At 35.4% G+C, this 20,760-nt stretch overlaps 1 pseudogene; it reads left to right on the forward strand.

Moving 5' to 3' along the window:
* Window positions 1–12,130: 12,130 nt before the first annotated feature.
* On the forward strand, window positions 12,131–14,073 carry LOC118840061 (annotated as a pseudogene).
* The last annotated feature ends 6,687 nt before the right edge of the window (window positions 14,074–20,760 follow it).

The raw sequence follows: 20,760 nt of genomic DNA on the forward strand, positions 1-20,760 counted from the left end.
ACATATATATGTATATATATATATATATATATATATATATATATATTCCTATTTTTTTCTGAGAACATTTCCCATGTCATTTCTTGTACCATAATAGAATTCTATCACAATCATGTTTTACAACTTCTTCAACCATTCCCTAATTGATGGGTTTTAAAAGACTTTGTAGAGTAACTAGGTGGTACAGTGGATAGAGTGCCAGGCCTGGAGTCATGAAAATAATCTTCATGAGTTCAAATCTCACCTCAGACACTTACTAGCTGTGTGACCCTGGAAAAGTCACTTGGCCATATTTGTCTCAGTTTTCTTATCTGTAAAATAAACTGAAGAAGAAATGGCAAACTACTCCAGTGTTTGCTTTTGTGCCAAGCAAATCCTAAATAAAGTCATGAAAAGTCAGACATGACTGAAAATGATGGAACAACAACAAAAAAGTACATTGTAAATAAGAATGCACTATATAAGGACTGATAATTACTATTACTAATATTTTTCTCTTGGTTTGCTGGTGTTTTGATCCATGAAAATACTGACCACAAGTCATAGGTCACAGATTTGGAGCTGGAAGGAACTTTAGAGATCCCTTCTTCTTATGAATAGGGAAACAGATACCCAGAGAGGCTAGGTCGCTTGCACAGAATCACAGAGCTAGTGAAATGAGATTCTAAGGCACATGTTCCTGATTGCAGTCCAGTACTCTATCCACTATAGCACCTTGCCTTTAAAGATGCAGCTGAACATGTATAACCTATATCAAACTGTTTACCATATTATGCAGGAGGGAATGGGGAGAGAGGGAGAAAATTTGGAACTCAAAATTTTATTTTAAAAAGAATATTAATTTTTTTTTGTGTAACTGGAAAAATAAAATACTTTTTAAAAGAAAAAAAGAAGTAGCTGAAATATGGGCAGGGAAAAACACACTAAAGAGAATGATGCTTCCTCTCCCTCTTCTGATTGATGTGTACGTATGTATGTATGTATGTATGCATGTATGTATGTATGTATATATGTATGTACGCATGTATGCATGTATATGTGTATTATATGTGTATGCATGTTTGTATGTTTGTATACATACATACATACATGCATACATTTCTGATTAAAATAGTAGGGAGTGGAATCCAGATTCAGATTTGAATATTGTTTAAATAACAGGTTTTCAGAGAGACAACTTTTAGAATTGATCCTGGCATGATAGTAAGAAGAGGCAGAAAATAATGGCCTGGCTACTACCAAGTAAGTAATAAGTTTCCTGGGTATAAGTTGCATGTGTTAGGAGATCATTTTAACCTTCTTTGGCTACATATATGCTTTGCCAAAGATGGATATAAATGCATGTCTATTGACACAACACCAAAGAGTATGTAACTGCCCAAGATCTTCTAGTTTGATATCCTGAAGACTGAGTCATTCTAAGTTATGATTGAATTCAGCTGAGAAATAATTAACATTCCTTAAGTGGTTGTCAGTGGCCTTAGAGACTTTCTTAGGGCTCTCATAGTAGATTTGCATTTAAGCACCAATACAGACTTTGATGTCAAAACTCTACTCCTCCCCACTAAACAAGCCATATGGTTCTTAGGACGTTCCTCTTCAAGTCCCCCTGATCCCTTTTTATGAAAGTTTCTCTAACTACTGTGACTGACTGGATCTCTGCCTGTGGCACTTGTTGTCTGCAACAGGGCTGTCCAACCTTAGGTTTTTAGTGAAACAATAGAAAATATATTTTGATTTGCCATTTTAGTGAGAGCTCTGAGGTAGCCTGGCTTGGTTTACTAAAGCATTTATGTAAATTTCTATGCTTGTAGGTGGGCCACGTAAATCACAATGGGAGCCCCATGCCACAGGCCACATTTTGGACAGCCCAGATCTACAGCACACAAAAGTCAGAATGTTAGACCTGAAGCTTGAGGATCAGCTAATAAAACATCTTCATATTAGAGATGAGGAAAATAAGAAGTCAAGTGACTTGTCTAATGTCACAGAGTCAGAAGTAGCAGTGGCCATTAGAACGTAGGTATTTAGGCTCTAACTCCACTGCTTTGTCTAGGACAATATGTTTATTTACTTGGGCATTTTATTTTGTGACATATATTTATGTATGTATGTACACATGTATATTTGTATGTGTATATACACATATACATATATATGTACATATGTATCATTCCATGTATGTGAAATTTGTCACTTTAAATTATAAGTTCCCAGAGAGAGAATGGTATATCTTATTCTTTGTAGAGAGAGGAGGACCTAGGACAAGGCTGGACAAATATAAGGCATGGATTTGAATTGTATAAGCAAATAGGCATTCTTAACATATATATATTAAAGAAGGCATCAATAAGCCAGCTGGCTACATTTCACTTCCAAAGAGAAAATGCATGTAAAATATTTTGCAAATGTTAAATTGCTATGTAGATGTAGGTTATAATGATAATAGAAGTAATAATAAAAATAATATTAAAATTGGGAGCATTGAATTGTATGGCTAGAGATATACTCCAAGATTTTCCATGTGCTATTTACATAATGATTCTCCTAGGAGCCTTACCCACTCCCTCAAATTCCATGAATTTCCCATTAAGAAAAAGGTTTCACATTTTTAGTAGTTGATACATTACTAAAAACCCATCATCTTCAAAGTACATAGAATAAACAGCTTTCATAATCAAGACATCTTGAAGAAGAGTTAGGAGGTTAAGGAATAGGAGGCTAATATCAGCCTGCTGTCTTGTCTGCTACTTGTGTTGAACCAAGGATGATTTTGTGAACATATAGTGCATAAGTATATGTCCTAACATTAAATATGAAAGAAGTATAACAGGATTGGAACACCCTGGAGCCAATGGAGGGGGGCAGGATATGAGAAAAGTGATGCTAGTAATAATGACAAATGGAAACAATTGATGTAAGCAATATTTTAAAATACCATGGCCATCACCAGGCAAGATACATCTAGAATAAAGTCATCCAGAAGAAAGTTGAGACTACATATATTAAATGTTTGGCATCGTGAAGTAACAGCTCAATGGGAGGAGCACATTTATAACCATTAATACTATACAATACAAGTTTTGAGGTACGTTTTTTCACAAGATAAAATGGATAATAGATCTAGAAGTTCTCCAAGAAACCTGGAACAATAATAATGAAATATAGGACTCACTTCTCCAAGGCAGTTATAGAAAAATTAACCTTTTTGCTGTTGAAAAGGAGACAGAAAAGTGTTAAATACTCTTAGTACACAAACACACAGAGAAAATATTTTAAAATCTAGAGAAATATTCTTGAGGAAAAAACAGACATAAATTCATAAAATAATAAATAAAGGTAGACTACAGATTAGGCATTGGAGTTTTCAAATTTAACAAGTGGTTTATCTCTGGATAGATGCCATGAAATGGCTAAGATCTGAGATGTGAATCAAGAGGCTCTTCATGGGCAACATCCACATGAACCCAACTAACAGTTAGCAAGACGAGAAGCACCTAATAAATAATGGAAAAGTGAATTTTTCAGATTTTATTTTTCAGAAATTGAAGGGTCTTGAATCAGGAAAATGTCATTGCGACCAGAAATTATTGAGAGTTCATGCCTAACATTGGATTTATTGAATAATGCCAAGTATATAATCACATTTTGGAAAGTCCACAACATATTATTTAAGGTTCAGAAATTAATCAGTACCAGATTCCTAAAAAATAATTATCAAACCACCAGAAATTTGCTTGTCTTTATAAACAACAATAGTTTGCTGGACTCCTGAAGCTTATAGATGACAAAACCTGTGACAAAAACAATTTCCTCCCGCAAATGTCCTTGAAAGCTTACGATAATCAGAGTATCATTACAATCAGAACTGGTGCCCACAAATGCACAAACATAGTATTGATCCTTTAAAGAATATTGTTTTGAATAGATGTCACACACCAAATCCCCATAGTCTCCCAAGTGTTTTAAGAGAGCTACTGAGGTTCAGGACAATAATGGAAGATTCCCTCAATCTTAGAGATACACACAGTAGAAAACACATAATCATATTTTTAAATTGACAACAAAGAAGAAATAAGTACAAAGGAATACATAAAATTTCTGATTATTTACATGGCTATAAGTCCAACATGAAGAAAATGCAAGTTCGGTAAAACTAGAAACCAAGACTTTATGTTTCATGAATATAACGAATAAGAGAACAGTTAGTTCTAGGGAAGTAATTGAAACTCTAGCTTGTCTGAAAACCTGGAATGCAGTAGGGTTATATAAGAACAATAATTATGGGCTCAAGTCCTTTACAATTACTCATACATTACTAGGATAACACTTTACCAGCATCCTGTCAGATAAAATGCCAATTTCACCACAAATATAAGCTAAGTCACATACACATGAGAAAATAATATAGTAGTTCAGAAGTACAATGTGCCAAAATATCCCAAGAGAAGAAAGAAAATGATTTATTCAGTGAATATTAAACAATCTTCCCTTTGAGATTATCTCCAATTTATTTAGCATAAATTTTGTTTGTACGTAGTTGTTTACATGTTGTCTCCACCGTTAAAATCTGTACTTCTTGAAATCATGGTGGACAGTATTTGCTTTTCTTTTTATCTCTAGAGTTTAGCACAGTATTGGTTACATAGTAGGTGATTAAAAAGTTTGTTGACTTGACTTGAGCAAACTGTCTCAAAAAACCCATAAAACTTATGGTTCTTATCTTACTTTTATAACTTATATTGCTTTTGTTTGTTAATGCAAAGCCTTTGACTCATTTCTACTCTTATTGCTTATTCATGGACAACAAATATTTAAAATAGATATAGGTAAAGTGAGAACCCTCTAATATTTGATGTTGACATGGAAAGCTGCTCTCTGTTTAAAACATACTTGCAGCACTATAATATCAAGAATAATTCATATAAAATGTGACAGGTTTTAAGAGAAATAGTTAAAGCACATTATGGTTCTCCTTATCCTAAAATCTATTACAGTCTTTCCCAAGTAGAACTAAGTATAGTGTCTGTATCAAAGAAGCTTTCCAATAAAATAAACTTATTAATAATTTGATTTATATAAATACCGTCAAGCTATTTGAGTCCACCAAAAATCTCACTAAATAGCTCCTTCATCTAATAAACTCTTTATTCAACAAGAACAACATATCGTTGGGATTTAATAAATGTAAAATTTTTAAATTTTGGGAAGGAAAAAATACTTGAGACTTTAATGTGAATCTGGAGATTATATTGACATAATAGATGAAGGCAAAACCTGTATATATTTTGATGTCCCCAAGACATATATATGTATATTTATACATATATATACATGTATGTATATGTACATGTACATATATACATATGTGTGTGTGTCACACATACAAATATCAGAGATAGACAGATGCGACTCTGGAACTGGATGCATTTTGAATCTTACTGGCATCCAAAAATCAAAACTAAACATGAACAACACATTTAAAACAATTAATGCTGATGGATTACTGGTCTTAAGGTATACTTTCAGAACTGTAAAATGGAACAAAACAGAGTTGGAAAGAATAATAATGAAATCACTTATAATATTCATAAAACCCATAATTTCCTAGCTACATAAAAACAAAGCATTCATAAAAACCTTTCAAAATATAAAGACCTAACAGAGATGAATAAAGTCATGCAGCAACAGAATAAATTGTTTATCATCCCTGTTGTCCTATCTGCTTCTGGAATTGTGCCAAGGATGCTTTCAGTGAATCTACAGAGCATAACTTACATTCTAATATATTATTTAATCACAACAAAACCCAGTTATTTTCTCCACCTACACAAAGGTCCCTGAACATTAAATGGAAAGTAACAACACTAAGTTAGTAATTTATGCCTAGACCAATTTTATCAGAATCCCATCAAAGAAGATGGTAAGAAGATCAAGTCAGAGTGATTACATGATTTAGACATAAGGAGTGATACCATAAGCAAATTAGGAGAGCAAGGAATAGTTTATCTATCAGATATATGGAGAAGAGAAGAATTTGTTATCAAATAAGAGACAGAACATTACAAGATGAAAATTTGATTATTTTGATTGCATTAAATTTATTTTTAAATTTTATTTTTATTTTAAGGAATAAAGAAAGCATTTCTGTGACAGTACAATTTCAAAAAGATGATTATACATGAAATTGTAAATCTACTATGCACAACTTGCTAGTCATTATATTAAATTTTAAAAATTTTTGCAAAAACAAAATCAATGGATGATTAGAAAGAAAGCAGAAAGCTGGGAGATAATTTTTACAGCAAATGTCTCTGATACAGGCCTTGATTCTCAAATACATAGAAAACTGAATCAAATACATAAGAATATATGTCATTCCCAAATGATGAATGGTGAAAGGATATGAACAGGCAGTTTTCACATGAATATAGTCATATGAAAAAATGCTCTCTCTATTGATTAGATAAAAGCAAATTAAAACATCTCTGAGGTACCATCTCATATCTATCAGATTGGCTAATATGACAGAAAAAGAAATTAACAAAAGCTGAAGAAGATATAGGAAAATTGGAACACTGATGCAATGTTGGTGGAGTTGTGAACTGACCCACCTATTCTGAAAGGCAAATTGGAAGTATGACCAAAGGGAAATCAAATTATTCATTCCCTTGTACCCTTTGATCCAGAAATAAAATTAAGTCTATATCCCAAAGAGATCATACAAAGGGGGAAAAGACATACATGTGTAAAAATAATTATAGCTTTTCTTTTAGTGGTTGCAAAGAAATGGAGATTGAGGGGATGCTCATCTATTGGGGAATGGATGACTGAGCAAGTTGTGATATATAAATAAAATGGAATACTATTGCCCTATAAGAAATAATGAGTGGATGGATTTCAATAAAGTCTGCAAAGACTTACATGAACTGATATTGAATAAAGCGAGCAGAACCAGCAGAACATTGTACATAGTAACAGCAACATTGTACCATGATCAGCTATGATGGACTTAACTCTTCTCACCAATACAGTGATCCAAGACAATTCCAAAAGACTTATGAGAGAAAACGCAATCCACACACAGAGAAAAGAACTGATGGCATTTGAATGCATATTGAAGCTTATTATTTTCATTTTATCTTATATATATATATATATATATATATATATTTCCCTTTTGTTCTGCTTCTTCTTTCACAACAAGAATAATATGGAGCTATGTTTTACATGATTGCACATATATAACCTATATCAAACTGCTTACTGTCTTAGGGAGTAGGGAGGAGAAGAATGGGGAGAGAAAAATTTGTTAACAAAATAATCGATACCCAAAAAGAAGATGGTTAGTATGTGGAGGAGGTTGACAATATAGCAATTAGTATTATTATTGTTACAGGTCTGTACTCTGACTCTTCTTGTTGATTTTTATACATTTCTTCCCAGGAATTAGTGGGGCGGAAGGGGCAAGAAGGTAATTTTGAAAGACATAAAATTCATTAATGAACATTAAATTTGCAAGAAAAGGCCCACAATGAAGTCAATAGGACCCTGATTTCAGTCCAGCTATCCCAGCAATATGATGAGATGTATTCACTTAATTTTTTAATGTTTCAATTAACACTAAAGTGAAAAACGCATTAAGGTACTAATGAGTTACCAGTATAAATTGCCAGAGAAAATTTCCACAACAGAAATTGCCCAAACCAGTGAAATCATAAGTGTATATCCCATCTGACCTCATTTAAAAATATGTCTTCCCCAAATCCATCTTTTGAGCAACTCTCAACCTATACTGATTGATTTACGATGGTTTAGATAGCGGATTTTGTGGGAGGCTTATGGAATCAGTTGAATTACCTTTTTTTTTGAAGACTACATTGACTTGAATAACAATTACCATACTTTGAAGTAATCAAAACCATTATTTTATTACCATTATGGAATATATCTACTTCTTCATTACAATTTTAGTTCTAACAATCAGAGATCAGCATATGTACACATACATAAGTACATACATAATATATATATATATATATACATATATATGTGTGTGTGTGTGTGTGTGTGTGTGTGTGTGTGTGTGTGTGTGTATGTGTATATCAGTGTGAACACTCTGTAACTGTTATGGATTGATTTATATTGACTGGATATTTCAGCTCCAGATGTTGAATTGAACCACAAACTCTGCCCAGGAAGCAGCTAGGTTGTTCAGTGGATAGAGCACTGAGCCTGGAGCCAGGAAGGCCTGAGTTCAAATCTAGCCTCAGGCACTTACTAGCTGTGTTACCCTGGGCATGTCACTTAATCTTTCTTTGCCTTAATCCACTAGAGATAGAAATGGCAAACCACTCCAGTATCTTTCCCAAGAAAACCCCTTAGTCATTATGGTCCACATGGTCACAAATAGTCAGACACGACTACATGACTCAACATTAATGTTGTACTAAAGTAATTTTGATATTTTGACTAATTGGGGTTTTTAAATGACTGGCATATCTGAGCTAGTGGAACAAGTCTAACTGTGGTATCAGTTTTACCTCTTGAATATAGTGTCTCCATTCTACGTCCTTGTTTATCTTTTTTAGCATTATATAGACAGAGAGACAGACAGAGTAAGAGACAGAGAGGGAGAGAGACACAGAGAGAGATGGAGAGAGGCAGAGAGACAGAGAGTGAGCCAGGAACATGAAGTGCTTCCTAGAACACATGCACACACACATATACACATACGCATATACGTACATGTGTATATACATATGTGTACGTATGTATATGTATATGTATCTCTGTATATGTGAAATATATTTTCATTTTTACTACTAAACAAGAAAGTTACAGAAAGATATTAAAAAATTACCACAGATAAACACTGTATCAAATGGGTCAGAGGTGCTTTAAAACTTTTTTCCACTAGATAGTTGCTTGCTAATTACTTTGTATCTTGATTAGAAATGGCAATCCCTCAGGCACCTCTAAATAATTCCAATTAAGCGCCTTGTAATAACAGTTTTTTTTTAAAAGTAAATCCATTTAGTTTAGGAACTGAGATGTTAAAAGCATCTAGATAGCCTTTGACACAGGCTAGCTTTCAACTCCCTCATGTCACCCAGCTTCATGATGTAGGAGAGTAGCTGTTGTGAATTGACAGCTTTCTGCCAGGTTTCAAGGCTACTAAAAGCCTTCTGTGAGCAGAAGCAAGAGCAATTTTTGATGGGACTAAGGACTGGGCATAGTGCCAGTGCCCCCTGTAAAAGCAATCTTTACACCAGAGCTGTGGTTGTCAGGAACTTAAGCAGGCAGGGTCAATTTTAGCTTAAGAACATTTATGCCAGTCAAAAATTGTACAAATCATCGTCAGCAATATCGAAATGTTAACTGCAAATATGTGTGGTACAGGCTCAGAGTCTATAATTACTTCAGTCTATTGGAAGTTGAGGCTGTACCATGACAGATACCACAGAAAGGTACATATGGTATAATTCAGTAGGCAAAAAGGTAAACCTTCCCACCTCCCATCCATCATCATAATTTTTTAAAGAAAGCATACAGATGTTTTCAAATATCATTTAGTTCATCTTAAAGATATGATCTGTCAAATCTCTTTTTAGGCCAGGGACTATGTTTTCAAATCTCTCAAACTGGCAAATAAGATTTTATAAGCAGAACCATCATCCCTGGAAAAATATTGAGCCCAGAGTGTGTTCATGTCTGAGGAAACCATAATGTGAACTTCCCCATGCTTGATACACAGTAGGTGTTTAATAAATGATTATTGACTGACCTATTGACCTTCCCCACAATCACCCCACACAGGGTATTTTACGGGTGATATCAAGTTCAAATACAAGCTACTGGTTAACTTCACTGAAGGATAATGGGATCATTGATCTAGAGGGACCATGGTGTGTACAGTAGAAAGCATGCTGGATTTGGAATTAGAGAACCTCATTTTAATCTTACTTCTGTCACTTATTAATAGGGTTGCCTTCAGGAAGCCACTTAACTTCTTCATGCACCAGTTCCTCATCTATAAAATGAGGAGATTGGTTAGGAAAACTCTTACTGTCCTGCCCTCCTTTAGATCTCTGATGCTATGAAAAGGAGCTACAAAAGTGAAATGTGGAGCTTAAAGATTGTCAGATAAAGGAGGAGGAACAATTTAATCACATTTCTTGAATGATAGGACTGTTGTCATCAGTATTGAGGGGATTGTAAAATTAGTTTATGCATCTAACATATGACTGTGTGCTTGTGCGTGTGCGTGCGTGTGTGCGTGTGTGTGTGTGTGTGTATGTGTGTGTGTGTGTGTGTGTGTGTGGTGTTAATCAGCTTGAAAATTAAACTTTTTTCCTCCTGGCTCCTCTTTCAGTTACCCTTCATTCACAAAAGCATCATAGGGTGCCAAACTGTGATGTTTGGATAATTGTTCTGCTTTTCTGGACTCGAAAAGACAGGTCTATGAATAAGTTTTCAATAGTGGTTTGATCTGGTACCACATTGAGAGGAAAGAAAATAAATGACATCCAATTTATTTCGACCCTGATTTGTCTTTGTAGGCAAAGACGAATTTTGTACCCTAATCCTGGGTTCTATAGTATGTAGAGTAGGGAAATCTATAATAATTTATATTTAATTAAATGAATGTCAGTAAACATTTACCCCACTGTGATTTTGTGTCCATAGTTGGGTTATTTTCTATAGAATGTAGAAAGTAGACACAAACTTCTATAATCAAAAGAGTACTAGATTTGTTTTAAGAAACCATGAGGCGAAACTGCAACTCCACTTCATGGTAGATTGTAACCTTGGACAAGTTTCTGTAACTCTAGGGCTCAGTTTATTTTAAAATGAAGAGTTTGGAAAACATATGATAGAATTTGTCCAGATCAAAAACCTACCGGCATGCATACACACACACACACACACACACACACACACATAATCACAGACACACACAATCGTTACTGAGTTTACCATCAAAATGAGCTACTTAAATAGTAATTAATGACCATTCTCAAAAACATGATTTTTTTATTCTCTTTCAAGTCTTTTCAAAATAAAACATCTTTCCAGTAAGGGGGTGGGGGTGTCTGAGAGAAGGTATTTAGGTACGAACCTCTGCACATATTAGGCAATTAAATGTTTTCGAAAGCATTGAAAGATTGAAGGCAAAAGGAAAAAGGGATAACAGATGATGAGATGGATAGATAGTATCAAGGAAATAACAAACACAAACTTGGATAGACTTTGAGAGATACTGGAGGACAGAAGGGCACACTGGGTGATGGTTCATGGGGTAACAAAGTCTGACATGACTGAGCAATTGAACAACAAAAATGTTTATTGAATTGTATTGAATGTTCATTGCAATTATATTCTCACATTTTAATTCAAATGAAATAACATAAAGTGTTTTATTAAACTTATGACAGTACAAAAATGTCTTTATTATGATTATTATTTCTAATTATAATAATGATGATGTTTCCCCCTTTTTTCCTTCTCTCTTATCTATGACATAGTTCTACCTGTGACCTCCTTGTTCATTGCTTAATTTTAAAAAGTCAAAAGATACTGCTGAGTCTCAATGTAACATAAACATTAATTTATAAAATACTATCCCTGGCAAACTTAATTGAATCAGCTTCCTTAGCTTTCTAACTCTTAAGTACATAAGTACATATTACTTGGTGAGAAACCAGTGTTACAATTACCTTGGGGAATCAAGTATTGATGTGCCAAAAAAAAACACACATATAAAAAATAAAGATAGTATACAAGTTATAACTAGGTTCTATTCCATATTTCTTTCAGTTGTTTGGAATTCAGAATGTTTCTCATAAAAACAATGTTATAAATGTTATTTAGACTCTCAAGCTAGCTTATTTAACTCATAATGTAGTTGAACTATAGATATTAATAGGGCTAGCCTGAGTTCTGGTATTTAGAAGCAAAAAACCATTAAACACTGAAAGAGAAAGGATGAATGAAATTTCCTTAGTTTTTCCTGCATTCAGAGCCATCCCTACAAGAAATTTTAAAACAGAATGCTTGCCTGCTAAGCTCAGCAGCAGCCCTTCTTCCTCCACAGCAGTCAGCTATGACCCCTGACCCCCCAGCAACCATGTAGAAGGGACCCACAGTTGGCTTTGATCTTGGCACCACTTACTCTTTTGTGGGAGTCTTTCAACATGGGAAACTGGAGATCATTGCCAATGACCAAGGAAACAGGACCACCCCAAGCTACATCTCCTTCACTGACACAGAACGTTTAATCGGTGATGCTACAAAGAATCAAGTTGCAATGAACCCAACCAACACAGTTTTTAATGGCAGACATTTGATTGGTCACAGATTTGATGATGCAGTTCTACAACTAATCATGAAGCATTGACCTTTTATGGTGGTGAATGATGCTGACAGGCCTGAGGTCCAAGTGAAGTACAAAGGGGACACCAAAAGTTTCTTTCCAGAAGAAGTATCTTCTACGGTCTTGACCAAGACCAAAGAAATTGCTGAAACTCACCTTGGGAAGACTGTCACAAATGCCGTGGTCAAAGTACCAGGCTATTTCAGTGATTCCCAATGTCAGACCATGAAAGATGTTGGAACCATCGTTGGTCTTAATGTACTCTGAATCGTCAATGAGTCAGCTGCTGCTGCTATTGTTTATGGCTTGGACAAAAAGGTTAGTGCCAAGAGAAATGTGTTGACATTTGACCTTCAAAAGTGGTACTTTAAATGTCTCCATTCTTACCATCGAAGATGGCATCTTTGAGGTCAAGTCTACAGCTGGGGACCTCCACTTGGGTGGGGAGGACTCTGACAACCAAATGGTCAATGATTTAATTGCTGTGTTCAAGCAATAACACAAGAAGGACATCAGTGAGGACAGGAGGGTTGTTTGCCATCTTTGCACTGCTTATGAACATGCAAAGCGTACCCTCTCTTCCAGTACCCAGGTCAGTATTGAGATTGACTCACTCTATGAAGGTATTGACTTTCATACATCAATCACCAAAGCCTGTTTTGAAGAGGTGAATGCTCATCACTTCCTGTGGCACACTGGATCCTGTGGAAAAGGACTTAAGAGATGATAAGCTAGATAAATCACAGATTGATGGCATCATTCTGGTGAGTGGTTCCACTCAAATCCCCCAAAATCCAGAAGCTTCTGCAAGATTTCTTCAATCGCATGCAACACAACAAGAGTATCAATCCTGATGAGGCTGTTGCTTATGGAGCAGCTGTCCGGGCTGCCATTTTGTCTGGAGATAAATCTGAGAATGTGCAGGACTTGCTGCTGTTGGATGTCACTCCTCTTTCCCTTGGAATTGAAACTGCTGTTGGAGCTATGACTGTTCTGATCAAATATAATACCACCATCCTCACCAAGTAAACACAGGTCTTTACCACCTATTCAAATAACCAGCCTGGTGTGCTTATTCAGGTTTATGAAGGTGAGAGAGAAATGACAAAGGATAACCACCTGCTTGGCAAATTTGAGCTCACAGGAATCTCCCCAGCACCCAGGGGTGTTCCTCAGATTGAAGTAAGATTTGATATTGATGCAAATGGCATCCTCAATGTTTCTTCTATGAATAAGAGCACAGGCAAGGAGAACAAGACCACTATCACCAATGACAAAGGACATTTGAGCAAAGAAGACGTTGAGCATATGGTCCAGGAGGCTGAGAAATACAAGGCTGAGGGTGAGAAGCAGAGAGGCAAGGTGTGTTCCAAGAATTCTCTTGAATCTTAAGCTTTCAGCATGAAGCCTACTATAGAGGATGAAAAACTGCAAGGCAGAATTGGTGATGAAGAGAAACAGAAGAACCTTGACAAATGTAATGACATAATCAACCTGCTGGATAAGAACCAGGCTGCTGAGAAGGAAGAATTTGAGCATCAGCAGAAAGAATTTTGAGAAGGTCTGGAACCCCATCATTACTAAGCTGTACCAGAGTGCAGAGGGTGCCAGGAGGCATGCCTGGTGGGTTCCCAGGGGGTGGAGCAGCTCCATCTGGAGGTGCTTCTTCTGGACCCACCATTGAAGAGCTCGACTAAACACACCAGAAGAAAAAGCATTCCACGCAGGTTTCCAAAAATTGAAGGAGCCAAATTTATAGTCAAGGCAGTAGCAGTTTAAAAGTAACATTTAAACTACTGTGTAAATCTGGGCATTCTGAATACTTGAATGTGTGCAGAGGGAGAGAAATAAACAACATTGCACTTTATCAGTACTGTAAACAAGTGGAAATTTAACTCTTGTCCTGGAGAATAAAATCTATTTAAAATTGACACCATAAAAAATAAAGAAAGCTTGCTTATCTTTGGTATTCTCTCACTCTCCCTTCCCTTTCAAAAGATACTCAAGTACCAAGAGACCTCTTGATATCCTGTGATATTCCACCCAAACCCATCTTTTTTTTTCCTACAAAGTGCTCCACATTTCAAAATTAACGGCCTCTTCCCAATCAAAACCATCATTCCTTAGTGCAGATATTTCAGATACGTATTAGGAGAAAAGAATTTGGGGTGTGCTGTCATGACAGAGGGTTTCATAAATCTCATAGATCAATTTTCATTTTGTAAAGAAAGAATTAAATTCCAAATTAAAGTTTAATTTGTGGAATTGCAGGCAGAGTAACAAAGCAAAATACAAGAAACAAGTCTGAAGGGATGGAAGAAGATAATTTTAGGCAAGGACATCACTATACAGGCTATCTCTGCCTAGGGGTCTGCCTTTGAGGCTAACATTTCTTATCTACTTCTGTTTTCCCCACTTCAATTTCATTTTGAACACACACATATACACTCATTCATCCATCCATCCATCCATCCATCCATCCATCCATTCATTTTCCAAGCATTTATTAAGCATATTCAGATACTATGCTAGATGCTGGTATATTAAAAAAGCAAAACAAAACAAAACAAAATAGTCCCTATGCTCAAGGGACTATTTCTTTGATATTGATGGAATAACATGTACATGTATAAATGAATGAAAGGTAATGGGGGTGAGGGTGGGGATACAATTAGCAATAGGGGAAATCAGTTAAGTCCATATAGGAGATAGCCTTTGAGCTCAGCTTGGAAAGAATTTGGTTCTGTGAATATGAATTATTTAGCCAAGGCAACCTATGAAACAAAGAAAAATGTAAAATGACTCTCAGATTTGTGTGGCCCTTCAACTTTAGTAGTTGCAGTGGCAGAGGCACTGAGACAGAGTATTGGAAAATGGGACAAAGCTTACTAGGGATCACACAGTTTTTAGACCATCCATCTATAAATGCTAAATTTTTATACAGTAAATATTAAATAATCATTTAATAACCAATGAATGGAAAAAACAGTAATCAACATTATTAAGGAAATTGAAATGTATCAGTTGTGACATACTCACTATAGATGAAATCATCACAATAAAGCAGGTTGCATTGAAATGGAAGTGTGGTACACAAGTTGTCCAGGATAATCAAGTTTGGTTTTATTTTGAGCCCAAGTTAACATGAAGCTGTATTTCACTGGCCATCAGTTATATTCTGTTGCAATGTTCATGTTGAATATTTACAATTTATTATAATTTATTTATACATATTTATTATTTGTATTTTAAATTTTTATTTAGCATACACATTTATACAAACTATTGCAATTACAAAATAATACAATATTTACAAAAAGAGATGAAAATAATTGTCCTTTATATACCAATATCTGTCACAGAAGATGAAAAAATAGTCAATCCAGAAAATAATCTTTGAGGCTTCTCCTCTTGTCAAATAAAATACATACATACATACATATATATGTGTGTGTATGCATATGTATATGTATGTATGTGTATATATATATATGGGTGTGTGTATATATATACACATATATACATATATATATACATATATACATATATATATGTCGATACTCAGATTTCAGTGAAAAGAGGAGAATAGGCAAGCATATGTCTTGGGAATCAAGATGGGCTCTTAGCACTTATACAACCAAGTGCCCTTGAAGAGTTTGGCTTTTATTTCCTTGATTAAATTAGGAGTCCTTGATGATGTCCTTGCCTCAAGGGAAAGCCTACTTTACATGCGTTTGAGTGGCATGTTTGTGACATCAGAGGCTTTTAGACCACGTGGATTTAAGTCTCATTTTTGTGACAATTTTAGGTCACATGGGGGAGTCGCATGTGTGACTGTAAAGGCAATCACTGAATGGGAAGATCTTTCCTGCCCATTCACTGGGCTTTGGGGGTGGGGCTCTCAGGGTCCTGGAGGGAGTGGCTAGGACTGGAGCCAATGGTAGGCACCTGAGTTCTGGTCTTGCTGAATGCTTGGAGCAGAGCTAAGAGGCAGTTGGTGAGAGCAATTAAGAGCTGAAGGAGAGGGGAAGAAGTCAGCTAGCTGGAACACAGATTGGAGATTGTGGTGGAAATGGCAGCGACTGTGGCAGGCACTACAAAAAAGCAGGGCTGAGCCTCATGGAGATGGGAGAGTGCTGAGCAGGGGTTTGAGTCCAGTGGGTGGTCTTCTTGCTGGAGGGTCCTGGCATTGAGGGGGAAGCACCAGTATGACTTGGCTTGCTGCCAAATGTTTGTCTGTGGCTTCCTGGTCACTATTGTGAGACGGGCATACTGGTTTTGGAAGGTTCTTGCCAGGATGTCAAATTGGGGACACTGGTCCATGAGTCTGTTACTTTTGAGTTTCAATAAATGCTTTAACTCCTGTGCCTTCTACTTAGAGAATTCCTTATATCCTGTGATTCTGGACCATTCAGACATATTCATGGTTATCTTTGAAGTCATGAATTCTGCCTTAATGATATAGTGACTCACCTTTGACCCTGAACAAGATATATAAGCACAGAGGTTGGTTTTCTCTTTTGGAACTCTGAGCTATAGCAGGAGTGGTGTGTGACTCTGGGCTAGCCATTGTCAAGCACCAGGCTGAACTCAGATGTTGATGGTTCCTTGGTAACTATGAATTGTATTTGGTCTGTTTATAAATGTATGTTTGTAATTTGTTTGTATTTACTCTGAAGTGTAGGGTGCTGGCTTTTTCCCCTGAACTAAGTGAATGCTATTTGTATGTTGGATTAAAGTATGATTTTTAACCTCTTAACATTGCTTTCCTTAGTAGAGCAGATCAAAAGAACCTGGGTTTAAAGAATTCCTGTTGTTGGACTTGTGTTGGTTTTTCACCCCCACAGAAGCTGCTAGCTGAATTGTTGCAACAGCATAGTAAAAGATATGTTGTTGCCTATGGATCAGGAGTAAAGAATAATTGAGGACTAAGGGTTGAAGCCACTGGATATACTGAACACCAAATATCACCAAAAAAAGACACTGATTTATATTTGAGAGTTGTTACTGAAGTTGTTACTGTTAAAGAAAGAATTAAAAAAGGAAATAATAGTCAACTTAACTCCAATATAATCTATTTAATTAAGTAATTGATGAGAAATGGGGAGAGTAGGGAGAATAGCAGATAATAAAAATTGACTATAATAATTTCATGCAAAAATTTAATGAATGTAAACAAGTATAAACTTTAAATTGGCAATTGGGATTAAATCTGAGATATTTGCCCAATGATAGGATACATGCATGTACTAGAAGAGTTAAATGATATCCATAACATATTAATACTTTTGTTAGATTAATAATTTTCTCATTAGAAATGAAGCTGAAAGAATAAAGTTGTAATGAAATGAAAGTATGGGTCATAGGTACACCTTAGAGAAACAAAGAGAGGAACTGGCCAAGTTAGTATTATTGTGCAAATAAAGGCAGCAAGAAACATCATTTCATAGGATATCTGGTCATCTTATATTGCTGTATTCAGGGTAAATTTTTAGGAAAGGATTACAATGAAAATAAATTCAGTATATGCCTCAAATTGTTTACTGGGAGTGAGGAGAGTAACCAGAGTTCAAATACTATCTCTGACAATTACTATCTGTGTAACCCTGGTCAAGTTACTCAATGTTTGGCCTCAGTTTTCTAACCTCCCCTCCAAAACCAACAAACAAACAAACGAATAAGGGGAATTTGACTACATAACCATTGAATCCATTCTATGACTGAATGTGTGATCCTATGAGGTAGAGTAATTCCATGAAGTTTCCAAGTTAAATCTACATACATTTTAATATGTGGTGACCAATGAAATGTAAGAATAGATAAGGATGGTGAATTATTGAATGACAGCTTGATCAACAGGTATTTATAAAATACTTGCTCTGTGCTTTATGCTAGGTCATAAAGATAAAAGTACCAATAATGAAGCAAATACTATTTTCAATAGAGTTGTATTCCAAAGGAGGATAGAATAAATTTTTGAAAAGCGTGAAGTTGATAAAGACAAATATATATGAAGTAGTTAAATAAAATACAGTTTAGTAGAAACGCTAGCAGTTTGGGGATCAGGAAAGGCTTCATTCAGAAGATTACGTTTGAGTCTTATCTTGAAGAGAGGGTTAGTGGGCTAGGGGCTAGAGGTAAGGTGATTTATATTCAAAACCTGTGGAATGTCCAGAGCAAAGGCACAGAGATGGGAAATGTAGTATTATATTTGAAAAAAAAAAAAAGAGAAGACCAAAGTGGCAGCATCAGAGAATGTGGGAAGAGGAATAATATGTAATGAGCCTGGAAAGGTAGATTGGTCCCAGGCTATAAAAGGCTTTAAAAGCTAAACAGAAGAGTGTATAGTTTATCCTAGAGGAAAAAAAGGAAGTCAGTGGAGCTTATTGAGTAGGTGAGTCACAAGGTCAGATCTGAACTTAAAAAAATACATTGTCAACAGGGTATAGAATAGACTAGAATGAGGAGATATGTGAGACAGGGAGATTAATCCATAATTGTAATAATCTGGGTAATATTAAGATCATAAGGGATTAGCCCTATGAGTGGAAAGAAGGGGTTGAATATTTTTAAGATACAGACAACAAAATTTGCAACAGTATGAATATGTGGGATAAGGATTTCAGGAAAATGCCAAGGTTGTGAAACTGGAAGACTGGATAGATGGTGGTACCTACAATAGAAAAAGAGGATTTTGGAAGGGTTGGGTTTAGGGGGAAATATAATCAATTCAGTTTTAAACATGTTGAGTTTAAGATATCTAATAAACAGTTATTAAGTGCTTACAATGTGAAAAGAACTTGCTAAACACAATGGTCATAAATTTAAAAAAAATAGGGAGAGACAACACATAGAAGCGAATGGCCACTGGGGAAGGCTAAAGCCATAGTGATGGTGATGGGAACCATAGGATAATCAAATATGTGCTGTTTTCAGTAGCAAAATTGATTTGGATTTTATTAGCATTCCTCAAGCAACAGTTGGAAAACAGTGGAGGATAGGGTGCATGGGATAGATGTAGAGCAGGGAGATGATGAGACAATGAAATAATGAGAACTATATCATGAAGTTTAGGGAGGAACAAAGAGACCAAAAACTTGGAGAGGACATAGAATTTTCATAAACTTATTACATTATGAACATTTCAATGTAAAAAAGTTGTAGGTTCTAGGAACAGAAAGAATCAAATAGTATTGAAAAGATGAAAATTGATTATCATTTTACACAATGGAAAAGAACTTATTATTTATGTGGGAATCAGATTACTTCAGAGTGCTGACTTATCAGAACAAAAATTAGAATTAAGGAAAGGCTAGAAGAAATAATAAAAATGGAAAACATTTCATGCAACTGCGTTAACAATCCTGAATACTTTGAAAAAATAATTGATAAAGAAAAGTAAGTAATAGACAATGGAAATAGTATGGAAACTGATTATAATCATGTAATTGAGTACTCTAACCAAGGTAAATACATTTCCATAACAAAAAGGTCACATGAGCTATGGAAGCATTAGTGTTAAAATTCATTTTAAAAAATTAAAAACAAAGATATAAAAGAGAAAAAAAAACTTGTTCAACAACTTTCTTATTGTTCATATCAACCAAGATATGATAGAGGGAGACAAATACTAAAGGAATTCACTACTAGCATCAGGGAGACCCAGGGAAGAGTCCAAACTGAACAGAGACTCCCTGTATATTACTATGATGCTCCTGTGTGTGGATCATAATGTTCTGGTTGTGTCATGTCAGAAGATCAGACAGCCTCTTAAATGAAATCCACAATAACTCAAAAGATTTGGATATATCCATATGGAAAAAAAAAAAACAAATAGATGAGTGTCCATTGTTCAGAATACAACTCAAAGCTTTCATTCGGACAGAGGTACTAGAATTTTAGCCTAAATTCTTAAAGTCATAGGAATCTCATAAAATGTGTAGTCCTTTGTGTACTGGAGTGATCTCTTACTTTCCCACCATGTCTAAGCTTCCAGAAAGGCAACACTGCATTGGTGTCCAGGGTCTCTGTGTCCTCCAGTAAAGCAGTATCTACCCCCAAATAAACATAGAGAGAGACACAGACACAGAGAGACACAAACACAGACACAGACACACACACAGACGCACAGACACACACACACACACAAATATACATACTTCTGAACTCAGTTGAAGGCATCTTTCAGTTCACTTGCCCTGGGTAGAAAATTCCTACTTGTGGCACTGTCCATAGTAGAGTAGAGGGTCCATGAAGGCAAGAACTATGTCTCATTTAAACTATGTCATCTTCTAATGCAATACTCTTTTTTTTTTCCTTTATTTATTTTTAGTTTACCACACACGGTTCTACATAGTTTTGAGTTCCAGTTTTTCTCCCCTCCC

The sequence above is a fragment of the Trichosurus vulpecula genome, chromosome 2 (assembly GCF_011100635.1).
Source record: "Trichosurus vulpecula isolate mTriVul1 chromosome 2, mTriVul1.pri, whole genome shotgun sequence".
Classification (NCBI taxonomy): Eukaryota; Metazoa; Chordata; class Mammalia; order Diprotodontia; family Phalangeridae; genus Trichosurus; species Trichosurus vulpecula.